The sequence below is a fragment of the Pteropus alecto genome, unplaced genomic scaffold (assembly GCF_000325575.1).
Source record: "Pteropus alecto unplaced genomic scaffold, ASM32557v1 scaffold76, whole genome shotgun sequence".
Classification (NCBI taxonomy): Eukaryota; Metazoa; Chordata; class Mammalia; order Chiroptera; family Pteropodidae; genus Pteropus; species Pteropus alecto.
The window spans coordinates 7972146-7989219 of NW_006443138.1; the positions used below are offsets into that span (position 1 = coordinate 7972146).

Below are 17074 nucleotides of genomic sequence, written 5' to 3' on the forward strand. Positions count from 1 at the left end.
GTCAGCAGCAGTGTCACATATGCAAAGTCAATGGTCATATAAATTGGGACTATTTTTCATACTTCAAGCCCTTAAAATTCTTACCTCATATCCTTAAAATTAATAACTTTTTCAGATTCAAAAATAATACATACTCAATATATAAAAACTATAAATATAAATAAAAAGAAAGAAAAATATCTCATAATACCAACACTTAGAGTAACTGCTAATAACATTTGTATATCCTTCAAGTCTACATGTGTATGTGTGTGTATGTGTGTGTATGCATGACAAAATCTAGATTTTTACTTTATGTATTCTTTCATGATTTGATTTTTATTTAACTAAGTATATTATGAATATCTTTTCATGTCTTCAAACACTATTTAAACACTATTATCAAACACTACGGTATTTTATTGTATGGATATACTATAGTTTATTTAATATCTTATTTTTGGATGATAAGCTGTTTTCAGCTTTTCAGCATCATAGACAAGACTGCAAATGAATAGCTTTGTATCTAAATGTTTGTGCATGTCCATGATTATTTTTAGGTCAAGGAATTTTAGAAACTAACTCAAAATCTTTGAGTTTGGAGAAGTCATTGGACACATGCAGTGTAGAAGAAGCATAAAGACTGACTCTTAGGGCTCGCTGACATTGAATTAGCTCTGACCCTCTTCTTCTCTTGTTCAGAACTTGCAGTAGCTCCCTAGCAAGGTTTCCTAACTCTAAAATATCCTAGTCCAATATGTTTTCTTCCAGATTTCACCAGAATGATATTTGAGCACTGTAAATATGATAAGACTTACAAATAACCATCTTTTGACATAAGATGTTTTTTCATCCATTCCCTGTGCATGTGTGTCTCCAGCCTCATCTACTGTCTTGTCTTATCCAGATCTGTGCCCCAGGTAGGCCAATGAACCTGCAACTCTGCTTTCTATGCCTGAAATGAGTTTGCCCTAACTTTTTCAGAATCAATTCCCCAAATGCTAGGGTGTCTTTCCTCTGAAACTTCTTAGCAATTTTTAAAAATGTATCTTCAATACATCGTACTCACTAGAAATGATTTACTCTAAAGTGTGAACTCCCAAGGGCTTTGACTTTAATCCTCCCTCTGTATCCAGTCCTGGACACATGGAAAGCAAAACTTTTGTCTGTATGAACGAATGGTTGCAAATGAATTGGTTGAGATAATGCTGTGTGTAATTATTGTGCTCTATTGGCTTCTTTAATCCTTCTGAAAATAGGAAAATTGAAGGATCATGTTAGATAGGAGTTCGAAAATTTAGGATGGAGAAGCCAAGCTTAACCAAGTACAGAAAATATTACAGTTGATATTTAGTTTGAGTCTTATTTAAATATCAATGAAGTCTGAGCATTAACACTAAAGAGCTGTGGTAATTTTATTCTACAAAAGAAAAAAAATGTAACACTTTGTCTTGTAACTAAGTATGATTAATTTTAACTCTTTTTTTGGCATTTGGTATTGTTTTGACTGTCACTCATGGCGAGGAGGCTGTTTCCCTTTTAACAAAAGAACAAAATGATGAGAACTCTAATTTTAGTTCCCAAGTTTAGTTTTTCCAAGTTCATATACTTGGTAAAGAAAAAGATCGTGCTGAAGCAATTTTCAAAATTATTTTATTATTCAATGCTGAAGAAATATTAATAAGCCTCAATGAATAAACCATTTTTTCTGAAATGAGGAAATTTTCTCTTAATTTTAGTTTATACACACACACATACACACACACACACACACACAATGATATTTTCTAAGTAACACAATGATAACTTCTTGTTTCTTGAAGCAATTATCAAAAAATTCTTTTAGCACTAAACATTACAACTAAATTAAATATACTGATTTACTTTCAAGACCAGAAATGACCCACATGATCACAATGATCCATAGAACTCAACTAAAATGTGAGTCATCAAAAAATATACTTCTCACTTTCTTCGTTTTTTTTTTCTTTACAACTTCTAGTTGTGCAGCTTAAGTTTTAAAACTGAATTCTGCAATCTGCAGAGAAATCTCTATTTGCATATGCCGTGATCTCATATGTTGAAAACCCCAAAGAATCCACACACAAAAAAAATGAAAATAATACTAGCATTTGGGGGATTGATTCTGAAAAAGTTGAGACAAGCTCATTTCAGGTTGTGTGATACAAAATCAATCTAAGAAATCAATTGTATTTCTATAAATTAGCAATAAATAATCTGAAGGCAAAATTAAGAAAACAATTCCATTTACAATATCATCAAAGAGAATAAAATACTTTGCAAAAAGTGCACTGTGAACTACAAAACATCATTGAAAGAAATTAAAGAAGACTTAAGTAAATGGAAGACATACCATGTTTATGTACTAGAAGACTTAATATTGTTAAGATGGCAATACTTCTGAAATTGATCTGCAGAGTCAACACAATCTCTGTTAAAATCCCAGATGATTCTTTTGCAGAAATTGACAATCTGATCTTAAAACTCATATGGAAATGCAAGGAATCCAGAATGGCCAAATTCATTTTGAAAAAGAGCAAAGTTAGAGGACTCATAATTGCTGAGGTCAAAACTTATTATAAAGCCACACTAACCAAAACAATGTGGCATTAGCATAAGGATAGATGTATAGATCAGTGGAATGTAATTGAGAATCCAGAGGTAAATAAGAAAAAATGTTCAACATCATTAGGCATCATGAAATCAAAACCGCAAGGAGATACCACTCCGGACTCACTCACCAGTAAGGCTATAATAAAAAGATAAACAATAACAAGTGTTGGTAAGGATATGGAGAAATCAAAACCCACATACATTGTTGTTGGGAATATAAAATGGAGTAGCTGTTTTGGAAAAACAGTTTGGCAGCTCCTCAAAAAGTTAAACCTATAGTTACCATATGATTGAGCAATTCCTCTCAGGTATATATCCATGATAAATGAAAACATCTTAATATTGTTAAGATGGCAACTGGGGAGTCATGATAATGAGTATGGGGTTCCATACTCATTTGGAGTGATAAAACTCTTCAGGAATTAGAGAGCGGTAAAAAGTTGTCAAGATCTTATGATCAATCTTTGTTATAATTTTATCATAGTATCATTTTAAGGAAAACTGTTCACTTATTGAAAGTTTTATTGAGAAAGAAAGAAGGAAAGGAAGAAAGATAGAAAGAAAGAAAGAAAGAAAGAAAGAAGGAAGGAAGGAAAGAAAGAAAGAAGAGAGAAAGAGAGGGAGAGAGGGGGTGGAGAGAGAAAGAAAGAGAGAGAGAGAGAGAGAGAGAGAGAATGGACCAGAAGCATTGAAAACATTTCCCAGAGGAACTGTTTTTAAATGGCAGGAGGTATAAAACTTCACTGGAATATATGTGTAGAAACATGGACAGTGGCAGCTCTGATTATTATTTGTTTGTGTGACATTTATGGAAAATTTTGTAGTCAACATGTAGTATATGTGTTTGCATAATACAAGAGACATTTTGGAGAATAAGATTATATAAAACAAGAACAATATACGTTAGTAATAGTAAATTCCCATCAGGGGCTTCATGAATAAAAACATAGAACCATTTTGTCATGCAGCTCGAGATATATCTGTATCTGTACACACACACAAACATACACAGATACATACCAGAAATCTAATAAAGGTTACCTCTCTTCCCCAGAGCTTACTTGGAACCTCTGCTTGTTATATGTTTGCAGTCAGAGTGCAGATTTCTTAATTTTTGCCCCTCTTTGGGTCAAGGAGTTTGAGAAAAAGAGAAGAAAAGAAAGTATTGATTTTCACTGACTCCATCTTCCCTCTAACGAGAGTCAAGTGGGAATCCTGGCTTAGTTTTTCATTAAACTCCCAGAGCAATAACCAGCTGGCCCCAGGATGAGAAGAGCCCTTAATCCCAAAGTGGTTATGTGGCTAATGTAACAGTGTAATGTGGTAATGTAATTAATGTATGCAATAAGTGCTAATAATGTTGTTGATGATGACAGCAGCTAACATTAATTAAGCTAAGCTTGCAAAAAGTGGTTTACTTGTATTATCTCATTTAATGCTTACAACAATTTTTGAGGGAGGTGCTGTGATTTTCCCCATTTTATATATGGAGAAACTAAAGATGTTAAGTAACATATCAAAAATCATACAGTAAGGTATTTGAATACAAGTAGTATGACTACTGAGACTATTTTAACCACAAAGCTGTGATAAACTTAGTTCATCAATAAACATTTACTGAGTGCCTACTTTTTTCTAGAAACCATGCTAGGCCCTAGATGGGGGTATTGTGAGTACCAGGGTTAATAAGACATGGCTTTTTATCTTGAGGACTTTTGGATGATTCAAATATTTTGTAGCCTATTATGGAATAGTTATGCCTAGAAGGTTGTAGAGGTAGAGGTTATTTACTTAAAGAGCGCATTTCTTTATATTAAATCTTTGAATTTGCCTTAAATTATTGGAGACAAACATTTATGAAATTAAATTTTTAAAAGGAAAATTTTCACATTTATGAGAATTAGATATTTTAAAAAGTAATTAATTTAATATCCATCTGAACACTTCTAGAAATCCTTCTCAGTCATCTGATATAAGAAGCAAATATCTTAAGTCAGCAAATAGAGTACATTAAAGTCTACTTTTACCTAAAATGAACTCTCAGTCAAAATTTTGAAAATCTACTGTGTCCAGATTTTCCCCAAATGTTTATCTAAGAACAGCAATTTAGTTAAATATACATGCTCGTGTTTGTTCAGTGTTAATTTAAAAGTGCACCACCCAGCAATGCAGTCATGGGCTTTGGTCAGTTAGAATGCTTTAGGAATAAACCAGGATGACTGCTTGCCCTCAAAGTTGTTGGCCTTTCACCTTAGAATTTCAGAGGAGGGAGTTGCTTCCTTTGGCCAGTGAAGAATCAATGACTTTTCTGGGTTATTCTGTGGCCATCAATTGTATTTAAAGTACCATCACTTCTCAGGTGGAAGGAAGACCTCCATTACCTGGAAGAGTTGTGCTAGCGATAAATGAAGAGAGGGGCACTTGACTTGATCACTATGATCATGTTCTTGCCAACGTAAACACACAATTATGTTATCGGTGATGTCTAGGACAAGGATAGGTGCTTAAATATAAATTATTGAACATGGTTGCCAATAGTTAAAATAAGCTTTTCCCCTCAAGTAACTGGAATATGTTGATTTGATGTCATTCACAGTAATTCATTTTTATTTCTGGGTCTTCTCTAATCCACTGTCAGCTTAAATAATTGCAAGATAGCCTTGAAAATCAAATAGCCATTCACCCAAGTGCAGATATCATGCATATCAGACAAAGGAAAAAATTCTTACTTTGAACACTTTTTTATTATCTATGTTATGTCCAAAGAGCAGATGGACTGGTTAAAAAAAAAGTATTTCTGAAATGCAAAATGCCATATACATTTAAAAGAGTGAACTGAAATTTGTCATGAAATTTGTCATGAAATTTGTCATTAAATTACTTGCTGTAGGAAATATACCTCTTTACTTTTCTATAAATAAAAAATTTCTAGATTTGCATGTTTCAACGAAATCAAATAAAATGAAAAAAATGCAAAAAGCAATGTCCAACTAATTTTCTAGAAACAGCACATATTTTGATATAAAATTAAAGTTAAATATACTTTTCCTCTTTTTTATTAAGATGTAATTTACACACCATAAAATTTACCTTTTTAAATTGCATACTTTAATGGTTTTTAGTATAGTCACAGAGTTGTATAAACATCACAACAATCAGTTTTCTAACATTTTCTTCTCTCCCAAAAGGAAACTCTCTACCCAATCCATTAGCAGTTAATCTCCATTCCTTCCTCTACTAAACTACTTTCTGTGTCTATGAATTTGCTTATTTTGGATATTTTATATGAATGGAATCATACAACATATGGCCTTTGTGTCTGACTTCTTTTATTTAGCATAAAATTTTCAAAGTTCATCCATGTTGTGGTATCTATCAATACTTCATTCTTTTTTATGACACAGTATATTCTATTGCATGGATATATCACATTTATTTATTTATTTATCAGTTGGTGGACACTTGGATTGTTTCTACTTTGGGCTATTATGAATAATTCTGCTATGAACACTTATGTACAAGTTTTTCTGTGGACATATGTCTTCATTTCTCTTGGGTATACACTTAGGAGTGGCATCGGTTTGAGACATGGTAAGTCTAGGTTTAACTTCATGAGAAACTGCCGAATGTTCTTCAAAGTAGCAGCACTGTTTTACATTCCCACCAGCAATATATGAGGTCCAATCTCTCCATATTCTTGCCAATACTTGTTATTGTCCATAGTTTTGATTAAAGTCATCCTACTTGGTGTGATGTGGTATCTCATTGCGATTTGGATTGCATTTCCTTCCTTAATGGCTGATGATGTTAAGCATCTCCTCATGTGCTTACTGGCCATTCATATTTCTTTGATAGAGAAATGTCTATTCAAATCCTTTGCCCATTTTTAAATTTTTATTTGTCATTTTATTTTTGAGTTGTAAAGTTAGTTATATACTGGATACTAGACCCTTATCAGATATATAATTTGCAAATATTTTCTCCAATATTATGGATTATCTTTTCACTTTCTTGATAGTATCTGTGATGGTTAATTTTATATGTCAGCTTGACTGGGCCATGGAGTGCCAAGATATTTGGTAAGACATTATTCTGAGTGTTTTGGGGTTGAGACTACCATTTAAATCAGTAGACCAAGGCCGGTCAAGGTGGCAGAGTGGGTAAACGCTGTGCTTGCCTCCTCTCATGACCACGTCAAAATTATAACTACAGAACGACCATCATTGAGAATCACTTGAAGTTCAGCCGAACAGAAGTCCCACAACTAAGGCCATACAGAAGAAGCCATGGTAGGCATGCAGAGACATGGAACAGGGCAGATCCCACACCGTGTGTGGTGGTTGAGAATCAAGAGGGATATCTCAACTGTGGAGGTCCCCTCAGAGGAGCAAGGGGTCCTAGTCCCACAGTAGGCTCCCCAACCTAGGGTTCCAGTGCCAGGAAGAGAAGTTACCAAAACCTCTGACTGTGAAAACCAGTGGAGATTGTGGCTGAGTGAGATGGAGGGCTGCTCAAGTACCAGGCATTCCTCCTAAAGGGCCACATTCAGATTTACTCACTGATAGGTTCACTTGCTCTGAGCACCAGCACTGGGGCAGTTGCTTAGAAAGTGCCAGGGACATATGGGGTGGAACTGAATTGTCTGGCTTCAGGGCAAGGGCTGGGGGTGGGAGTACAGCTTTCTCCCAGAGAGAAGTGCTGGTAGAATCAAATGTTTCTTTGTTGAAACCTCCTCTCTCCCAGCGTGCAGACCCATGTGGCTGCCATCAATGTGGGTAGCACAGGGCACCCTGCTCTGGTGATTCCCTGAGGCCCTACCTCTACCAACTTTCAGGTCCACTCAAGCCACCTCCAGTGGCTTTTCCATACAACTGGCCTGTCTTGCCTCATGCTGTGGACTTTCCTAAAATCTCTCAGAGGTTCACAAGATCCAAACAATCAGCATTTGGCCTCGGCATGCTCCATACCTCTTGCTAAGCAATCCAAAGCCCGGCACTAGTGGCAGTTGGCCTCAGTTCATGGCTTGGCCTCTTTAGGTATCTTTAAACCCAGTGTAGATGGCATCCATCTACAAATTGCTTGGTGGCTCTTGTAGTCCCTGGAAGGGCACAGGCTACTGCTAAACTTGGCCTGCAGCAGAGCCCCTCTTAGGAGGCCCAGGTCTGGCATGTCCAGTGGGCAGCTTCAGACCAAGGTGAAGCATCACCCAGGGTTGCATTCGAAGACAACACACCCAAAGGGCAGACTGGGCAGGCACCAGAGTTCTGCTAAAGTGAATTCTGCTCCATGGTGCCAGCCCCTCATGGCCAGTCCTCTCAAGCAATCAGGTCAATCCCTCCTGTTAACATGCAAATAGCAACCAAGGCTCAACTACAACAAGAGGGCACACACAAACCCATACAAAGGACATACTTAGAGCATCTAACTCAGGTGACCAAGGAAGACTGTGCGCCACAGCACATCTACTACATAAGGCTACTCTGCTAAGACTGGAAATACAGCAGCCTTACCTAATACAAACACAGGGAGATGGTCAAAATGGGGAGACAAGAAATATGTCCCAAATGAAATAACAAAAAAAGATCTAAACAAAATGGAGACAGGAAATCTACCAGATGCAAAGTCCAAAACACTGGTTATAGGGATGCTCAATGAACTTATGGTAATAGTAGATAAACTCAGTGAGAAATTAAAGAGATAGAAAACAAAAAAGAAAAAGTCCAAAATGAATACAATAACTAAAATGAAGAATACATTAGAGGAAATCAACAGTAGATTACATGAAGCAGATGATCAAATCAGTGATTTAGAAGATAAGGTAGCGGAAAACATCCAATCAGAACAGCAGTAAGAAAACAGTTTAAGGGGCTATTAAAACAACATCAAACATACCAACATTTGCATCATAGGGTACCGGAAGAAGAAGAGAGAAAGCAAGGAATTGAAAACCTATTTGAAGAAATAATAACTAAAAACTTCCCTAAGTTGGTGAAGGGAGTAGACATACAAGCCTAGGAAGCTTAGAGAGTCCCAAACAAGATGAACCCCCAAACAAGAAAAAGCTAAAGGAGTTTATCACCACCAAGTCAGTATTCAAGAAATGGTAAAGGAACATCTTTAAGAAGAAGGAAAGATAAGATAAAAAATATGAATAACAAAATGACAATAACTACATATATATCAATAATTACTTTAAATGTAAATGGATTAAATGCTCCGATCAAAAGACAGGATGGGTAAATGGATAAGAAAACAAGGCTTTTACATATGCTGCCTACAGGAGACTCACTTCAGATCGAAAGACACACACAGACTGAAAGTAAAGGGATAAAAAAAGATGTTTCAAGAAAATAGAAATAATAATAACAAAAAGCTGGGTTTGCAATATTCATACCTGACAAAATAGTCTTTAAAACAAAGGCTATAACAAGAGACAAAGAAGGACCCAGTTATCCTACTTCTGGGTATTTATCCAAAGAAATCCGAAACACTACTTGAAGGAACATGTGTTTCCATATGTTCATTACAGCATTATTTACAATAGCCAAGATATTGTAAATCTGGGCAATCTGGCTTCCCATTATGATGAATGGATAAAGAAGAGGTGGTACATATATATAGTGGAATATGACTCAGCCATAAAAAAAACAAAATCTTGCTATCTGCAACAATATGTATGGACCTAGAGTATTGCATTGAGTAGAGTAAGTCAAACAAAGACAAAAGCCATATGATTTCACTCGTATGTGGAATTTAAAGATGTTTTGAGGGAAGGGGAGGGAAATTAGATTAGTCAAAAGGAACCAGAGTTTTTATTGTATTTATATTTTGTTAATAAGGCTGGATGGTAGAAGCATGGATATTTATAATGTAATTCTCTATATCTGTGATTGAAATATAATGAAAGAAGCCAATGAAATATCAAGAATCATATGAGGGATGTTAAACTTATTGCTGTGTCTCCATACCATAAAGTATAGTTTTGTCACTGCTTGTTATAGTCTGAAGTAAACACCTAAAGGTATCTTCTTGGTTTTAATGACCATATGCATTATTATTCACAAAATGTGGTTACTCTTCCAGTTGCACTTCATTTTATGTTGAGTAGAGATATCTATGCTACAAATACCTATTAATTCAAAAAAAGTGAGGCCTTATTTGTTTTAATTTTTAAAACATTAATTTAACTTAACTATAAAATTAATATATACTTATAGTAAAGTTTTGAAATTACACAGAAGGAGGCAAACGAAATCCCTCTACTTCTCAGATCTCACCACTGTTTATGTTCTTATGCACCCTCTGGAAATTATCTATACATTTATAAACATAAACATGTATGTGGTTTTCAATAGAAATTGAATCGTAAAGTTCCATACAGTTTTGAAACTTTTTCCACTTTATATATAGGAAAGCTTGTCTTATTAGAGTAACCATATGGATTTCATAAATAATAAATATACAATAATACATATTTATTGGTAAATAGCCATTGATATATGTATTTATTTCCAATTCTTTTTGCTATTTACCAACAATGTTACAATGGACATTCCTGAACTATATCTTTGTTTATTTGAACAAATGTAGGAACAATTATGAGAGGTATAATTAATATAAGTTTTCTCCTATATATCAAGTATGGCAAAAGTAAATTTTTTTGTCGTTATTTTAAATATTACAAAAATCAGTCTCTTTACCTCTTTTATTTCTCCCTCTATCAGTTTCTAAGCCTTTATAACAGGATAACTATTAGAATATTGGATTTTTTTTTTTTTTTTTTTACAGACAGAGATAGGGATTTATTAGTGGAAGAGTGGGGAGAAGGCAGCACCAAGACTCATGAGTGTAGGGCCTGCCATTTGTCCAGGGGGCCATGATTAGGGTGTATATGATCCCACAGCCATCTGGGATGAGCTGCTTTTCAGGCACCATGTCCTCAAACTCATTTGCATTAAACTTCGTAAAGCCTCACTTTTTGGAAATGTGGATATTTGACGGCCAGGGAACTTGAACTTAGCTTTGCACAGAGCCTCAATTGCATGCTCCTTGTTCTGCAGCTTGGTGCAAATGGACATGATTGCCTGGCCCATGTGGACCCTGGCCACTGTGTCCTGGGGTTTTCCAAAGGCACCCTGTCTAGATTGGAAATAGCATGAGATCAGACATGAGTATCTACTGGAAAAGACTGTCTCCAAGGTCCCTTTGAACAACCCATACAAACAATAGGCTGCATATACTACCAAGGATGCTGCTGTTTGCAGCCATTGCACACCGGGCCCCCATGGGGAAAAGAGCACAGTCGGCTTAATTGGCTGGAGTGAATATTGGAATTTTGATATGCTAGAAAACATTTGGATTGATTTCACTATATCTGCCTTCTAAATTTACATTTCGATTCAGGTAGATTTATTAGTAACTTTCAAATTTTTTCTCTTTTACACTTATAAGTAAAAAAAAAGTAAGAATATCTCCACTGAAATTTACTTATTTATTTATAAATTATATACATGTACTACCATACTTAATTATCATGCAAATTATAAAACACAAGATTTGAAATAGAAAATGGCAAGAGAAAAGCAAATATGACTCTTCTAATATTTTTTTTCTACATCCCAATGGACCATTCTGCATATTCCCTGTGGAGTATACACCTACTTTGAGACCAGTGACTCTATTATCTAGACTTATAAATATACGTGGTGGCTTCTTCCAACCACTTTGGAATATACAAGATGGTATGTGCCTGGGCCACTGCAACAGAATATCTACCAGGTCAGCTTTAATCACTATTCATGCAAGATTATTTAAAATAACTTTTTTTTTTTTTTTTTTTTTTTAAATAGGAGATAAAGTGAAGAGTGAAAGTTACTAGACTCTAGGCTTCACAGAGGTGTGGGGAAATATAGCTCCAGAAAGAACAGAATATCAGGTATGGTACCAAGACAATCTTCATAACGAATTTTTTTTTTTTTTTTTAAATCACAGAAGCCACTTCAATCTGCTCTCTGGTAATATGCAACTGGTAATCATTAAGTCTTCACTATAGGGATTTGCCATCCAAATGACATCTATAACTGTAGACAAAATTAAAATGTTCTATACTTAATATATTCATTGGAACTTCTTCAAGGCAGATGGCAGTGGAGAAAATGTGAAATCACACTTTTGAACAATAGCTATAAGTATATTCCTTGTTTCTCTTATAAACTATTCTCTCTCAGGTATTGTTTTATAAATTAATTGATTATTTATTTATAATGAAGACCTGAACATAGAAATCCTAATATTTATCTAGACAACTCTTAATCTCTGAGATTTTCAATGATATTTTTATTAGATCTCTAGGACAAAATACTTTTGTGAATGATGTAATAATGGAGGAAAAAATATATATTTCATTTCAGATAAAGGAAGAATGTCAGATTAGAATGACTTGAAATACCAGTTAATTCTGTCATCTGAGCATGTTACGTGGTCCTAAGCTATACTAGTGACAATTCTAAAAATGGTCATTTCTGATGCTGAGTGGACTTAAGAAATATACGATGAATCTACTTACTAAAAGACTTTAACAAGGGGTTGCAAAGTGTAGGTCACCAGATTTAGCAAATAAAAACACAGTATACCCAGTCAGATTTGAAAAATAGCTCTAACTGCTAAAATTTCATAATTTAATGAAAAAATCTGAATATAGGACACTTAGGGTGTCCTGACAAAGTCAATACAGAACTTTAGGACAAAATCATTCAATACAGAACACGTTCCATATATAAAAGTGCCTGGCAATGCTGCCAAGGCTGTGGAACATAATTGACCTGATTTCAATTCCCTCTCTGCATCAATGTGTCTCTTCTACGGATGGCAGAGATTTGTATGTGTAGAAAGGGAAATAAGAATTAAGTACCCAGAGCCTTTCAAGACTGACGAAGTATGAATTGTTTCTTCTGTTTATTATGATGTTTTTTATTGATTCTCAAATAAAAAAAAATTAGTATTTGCTTTTACTATGTACCAAACAATTATAATGTAAAACCTAATAACTATAATAGAAAATCAGATAACCTGATAGCATAAACCTTGATTTTCTTATAATGCTTATCGATTTCTTGTATGAATAGCGATCCATGCTAAGAAATGAAAAATAAGATTTTCTTTTAAAAAATTCCACACAGCAATAGTATATGAAAAGTCTCTCAAATTATCTGATTTGTGATAAAATGAATTTTAGATAATCTATTATTTTGATTTGAATATCATTATTTATAATATTTGAAATTGCTTCTTAACTTCTGGATGTTTGGAACAACGAAGTTCTGTAAACCTTAAGACTGGTAGTTATACTTTCAAGACAAGTCTTTTTAAAAAGCCTTCATGGTTCACTACTTATATATAAACACACACCCTTTTTGTGTCTTACCATTCTGGTTGGGTTATTTGGTAGAATATTTGAAAAGTTGGATGTTACATTAATTCTTTGTGTTTCATATGAAGAAAATTTTATTTACTCTAAAATACAGTCTTCAACAATTTAAATATTTGAGTTTACCTCGCTTATAGAAGTGGGAAATGAATACATAAATTTACAGATTGAAAATTTATAGCAGTTTGCATATGTTTAAAATACTGTATAAAACAGTTTGAAGATATGTTTTTACTTTCATTTGTCGGTGCATGCATTTATCAGTGCACACATCTTCCCATCAATCATTCTCTATGTCAGATGAGGACATTCAGAGAACCGTGAATGAGATAAAAACCAGGTGCTTAAGACATTCTGTTCAAACGGATAGAGTTCATTAACTGAAAACTCTGAGTTGTTAGAGTTCAGGTCCACACCTAACAAATTCCAAAAGTTCTTCAGACACCAGCGAGTCAAAATATACTACGGAAATCGTTTTTGACAAGAACTCTTGGGCTAAGCTTTAAGTAATCAGTATCTGGTTGGGACAGGAATCACCCAGTATCCTGTGGAGGAAAACAGCTGACATGAGGGCCATTTCAGCTTTCCCTCTCATAATCATGCTTTCTAATGTACTGCCAATTCGCTCCTGGGCTGCCCTCGATAAGGTCTGCAACATTACGGGAACCCAAGGGTTCATGAATGCAAACTTTGCAAGGCTCCCCACCCGCATCTTTTCCTGCAGATCGTTTCTGTAGTGAAATTGTGCTTTATCACAGAAATCCCTTTTTAATGCAAATCCTAATGAATCTTATAAAACTCTCTGACTAAACTGTATTATTTTGTTAGGAGGAGAAAGAGGACAACAAATCCTTCCTTTTCTTTTACAATGAAAATTGCAAAGGCTTAAACACCTGATTCGATTATTTCCATATAACATAAATCTTTATCATTGCTAACAAAGAAGAAATGAAAGCTCTCTTATTGATCTCGAACAAGAATCTTCTAAAAAACCATGGACATTCTAGCTGGGAAACCCTGCTAAGTGCATTTGCTGTCTGAAGTGTAACAGCAAGGTCCCTACGGGACTGCCTTCTACAGATGATAAGGGGCCGCTGGGGAAGGGAGGTTTCTGAGACTGCTTGTCAACTTTAGGATCCTTACCTGGCCTTTTCTCTGATTATTTGATTTGGCTTTAAATTTTAAAAAGGCAACAAATATCTCCAGCAGGATTTTTGAAGACAAATGAAATGAGCTGCTTCAATGTCCTTGGAACAAAAGCAAATTCCGAACTGCTGTTGACCCTGAGATTTCTTCGTCTGTTAGTGGCGCACAGGTGCCATCTAGGGGTGGAAGGCGCACCACCGGCTCTTCTCGGAGAGTGGTGGGTTTACGAGGGGTTAGGCGGAACGGATAACTATTTTAGAATTCTTTTATCTCTCCACTGACGAAATTGAATACAGTCGGACTACGAATATAGAAAAGGTTAAAACAGAAGAATTCCTGGGTGCCTTGGGCATCAGGGGAGACAGGAAAGAGCATGAGATTTGGTGGCACACAGGCCTGAGCTCATCTCTGCAGCCTACAGGCTCTATGACGTTTACTTAAATGTCTGTGCCTCAGTCCTCATCATTAAAGTTGTGATTATTAAATCTATCTCCTTGAGGAATTTTTGAGAAGGAAGTGATATTATGTAGTTGTGATGCATCCTGTATAGTACTTGGCACATAGCAGCTGCTCAACAAATGTTAGGTGTTCACAGAGGCATATCGAAGCTTTTCTAGTTCCTTTCTCTCCATTTAGAAATAATTATTCTGGGACATTTTTCTTATTGGTACTAACACTAAACCTTGGGATGTTATTCAGTTTTTAAATAAGCCCAATAAATAATCTTACTTCCCTCACTCCCTAATCTTCTCCCCAACAACTTTTTCTATCCAGGTTTAGATTAAGGCTCGAATTTGGTTCTTCACTGGATAGGGTTTGCATATACAGAGGTAGGTGCTCCAGAATAGTAACACTTTCTATTCAAAGCATGCCAAGAGAAGTTTAATTATTTAAATGCATGCGTTATATAAACAAGAGCATCCAGAAAAACACACTTGCCATATGTCCCTGAAAGAAATGCATTGCAGCCATTTACCCATTGTTATCCCTATGCTTGGATGCCTTACAAAAGCTCCTATTTATGCACGCTACTGCCACACATCCTAAAGCTCTCAGCTTAGTAGGTTAGAAATGATGCTAAAGAACCAAGGGAACAGTTTTGATTACAGTCAGAGTCAGTCAGCGTTGCACATGGTAAAACTGCTGTCCAGGAATACTCATCTATTTTAGCCAGCATCTCACAAGGGGCACCCACTGCTACTGTGAATAACAACTGGCAGCCACTCGCCTTGGACACACTCCTTAGGCGCACTACAATGGGACCACAGGTAGAAAGAAGAGCAGGCGCACAGTGGATTGCTCCTGTCCAAATCAATTGTTATGCAAATCAAATGGGGAAATAAAATGAGGGGGCAGCGGGGAGACATTAAATGACTTTTAAATTCATTTTAGGGTTGCTGCAGGATTCTATTTCAGTTCACTACCAGATTTCTTACAGAGCCTTGACCAATGCCAAGTCTCCCTGTCTCCTTATTAATACTTAGTGTCTTGGGCTTTTCTGCTACATGGCTATTGGTAAAACCAGGACTATTATGGTTCTGCAAAATGGTTAGGATTCAAAACATTGCAAACCTTTTCTAGCATTTAATCTTTACTTCACAGACCTAACCTCTCCATGGAAGATACTTTAGTGAAAAACTAAAACAAGTGCATCAAATTTCCCCCTGCTGATACATCTAGGAAAGAAATCTTTGGGAGGGTAGTTGGAAGACATTGAGATTGACAGAGTCAGCAAGGGCAGCAAACTGTGGTGACTCTATGGCCTGAGCTGACCTCCATTTTAAATGTATTTAAATTTTAGTGTGGAAAATATTAAGAAAGAACAAACTAGCAGAGTTCATGCCCCAGAAAAAGGAGTTGTAGATGAATAAATGGCTAAACACTCCTCTACCCTTCGGGAAATTTACCCTGGTTATGGACCCGCCATAGACACTTCCTCTCCACCCACCTCTTTCCTGCTTTCTTTTCACCAAACCCAGGGTACTTTCAGGTCTTGTGCCTAGGACTTGCAAATGCCCTGCTGAAGAAGAATACTTTTCCTGTGTAAGAACACAAGACATTTTAGGAACAGGAAAAGCCTATCCGGTCCAACATACCTGCCCTTTTTAGGTTTATCTTAATCTCATTTTCCTGCATTGTTACATTCCTTCGTCTTCCTATACAGAAAAAACAACAAACTACATTTCTCATACGTTTCTCATATCACTAGACCTGATAAAATCAGACATACATTCTAGTCCCACTGTCTTTAAAACTAATGGTTTCTGAAAACAGTTCACAAGGCTGGTAGACAGTTTGTAATTTTTCTTTTAATAGAGTCATGAATCATGAAAGAGGAGGCTCCAAAGAAGCTTGGCTTCGAGGGATGAGAAGGTCATCTGGCTTGATTTGATGCTTAACTTTTAATTATGAGTTATCTTATTTGTCATGTTCTGAGTACCAACATTTGCTGTCAGAGTGTTCAGTGATAAGGAATATGTTAATGTGGAATAGGACTTACTCTGAAGAAAATTTGCAGGTGGCTAAAGATTAATCACAAATACCAGAGACCTGTTAAAAAGCTTAACATTCTCTGAGCCCTTCCTTGCCCCTTGTCACACATTTCATATCTGGAATTTATAAAAGGGTGAGGTAAGCCACTCACCATCGTAAAAAAGGTGAAATATTTATTCAGCAGATGTTTCATTACTTGAGAAAATTCATGCTTTCAATTTAAAAACCAAGAGAGGGGCCTTCCATGCAAGTCCTTACAAGGGATTCTTGCCAGTGTTTCTATTTAGTATCTACAAGTTTTACGCACTGAATTTTTACTTTTTATCTGTGCAGTTCAACAAATCACTGAGAAGACACCAAAACTGTCTGCCAGATGTCGACTACTGATTAATTTGT

General features: G+C 35.6%; 1 protein-coding gene and 1 non-coding gene across 4 annotated transcripts in view; both read right to left on the reverse strand.

The window, feature by feature from the left end:
• The window catches only part of PTPRR (protein tyrosine phosphatase, receptor type R), a 223204-nt gene that overhangs the window by 52542 nt on the left and 153588 nt on the right, over positions 1 to 17074 (reverse strand). The gene's annotated exons all lie outside the window — the stretch shown is intronic.
• Positions 10800 to 10934, reverse strand: LOC112472545. The gene has a single exon (XR_003043649.1). It is a non-coding gene; the product is annotated as a small nucleolar RNA SNORA70 (small nucleolar RNA).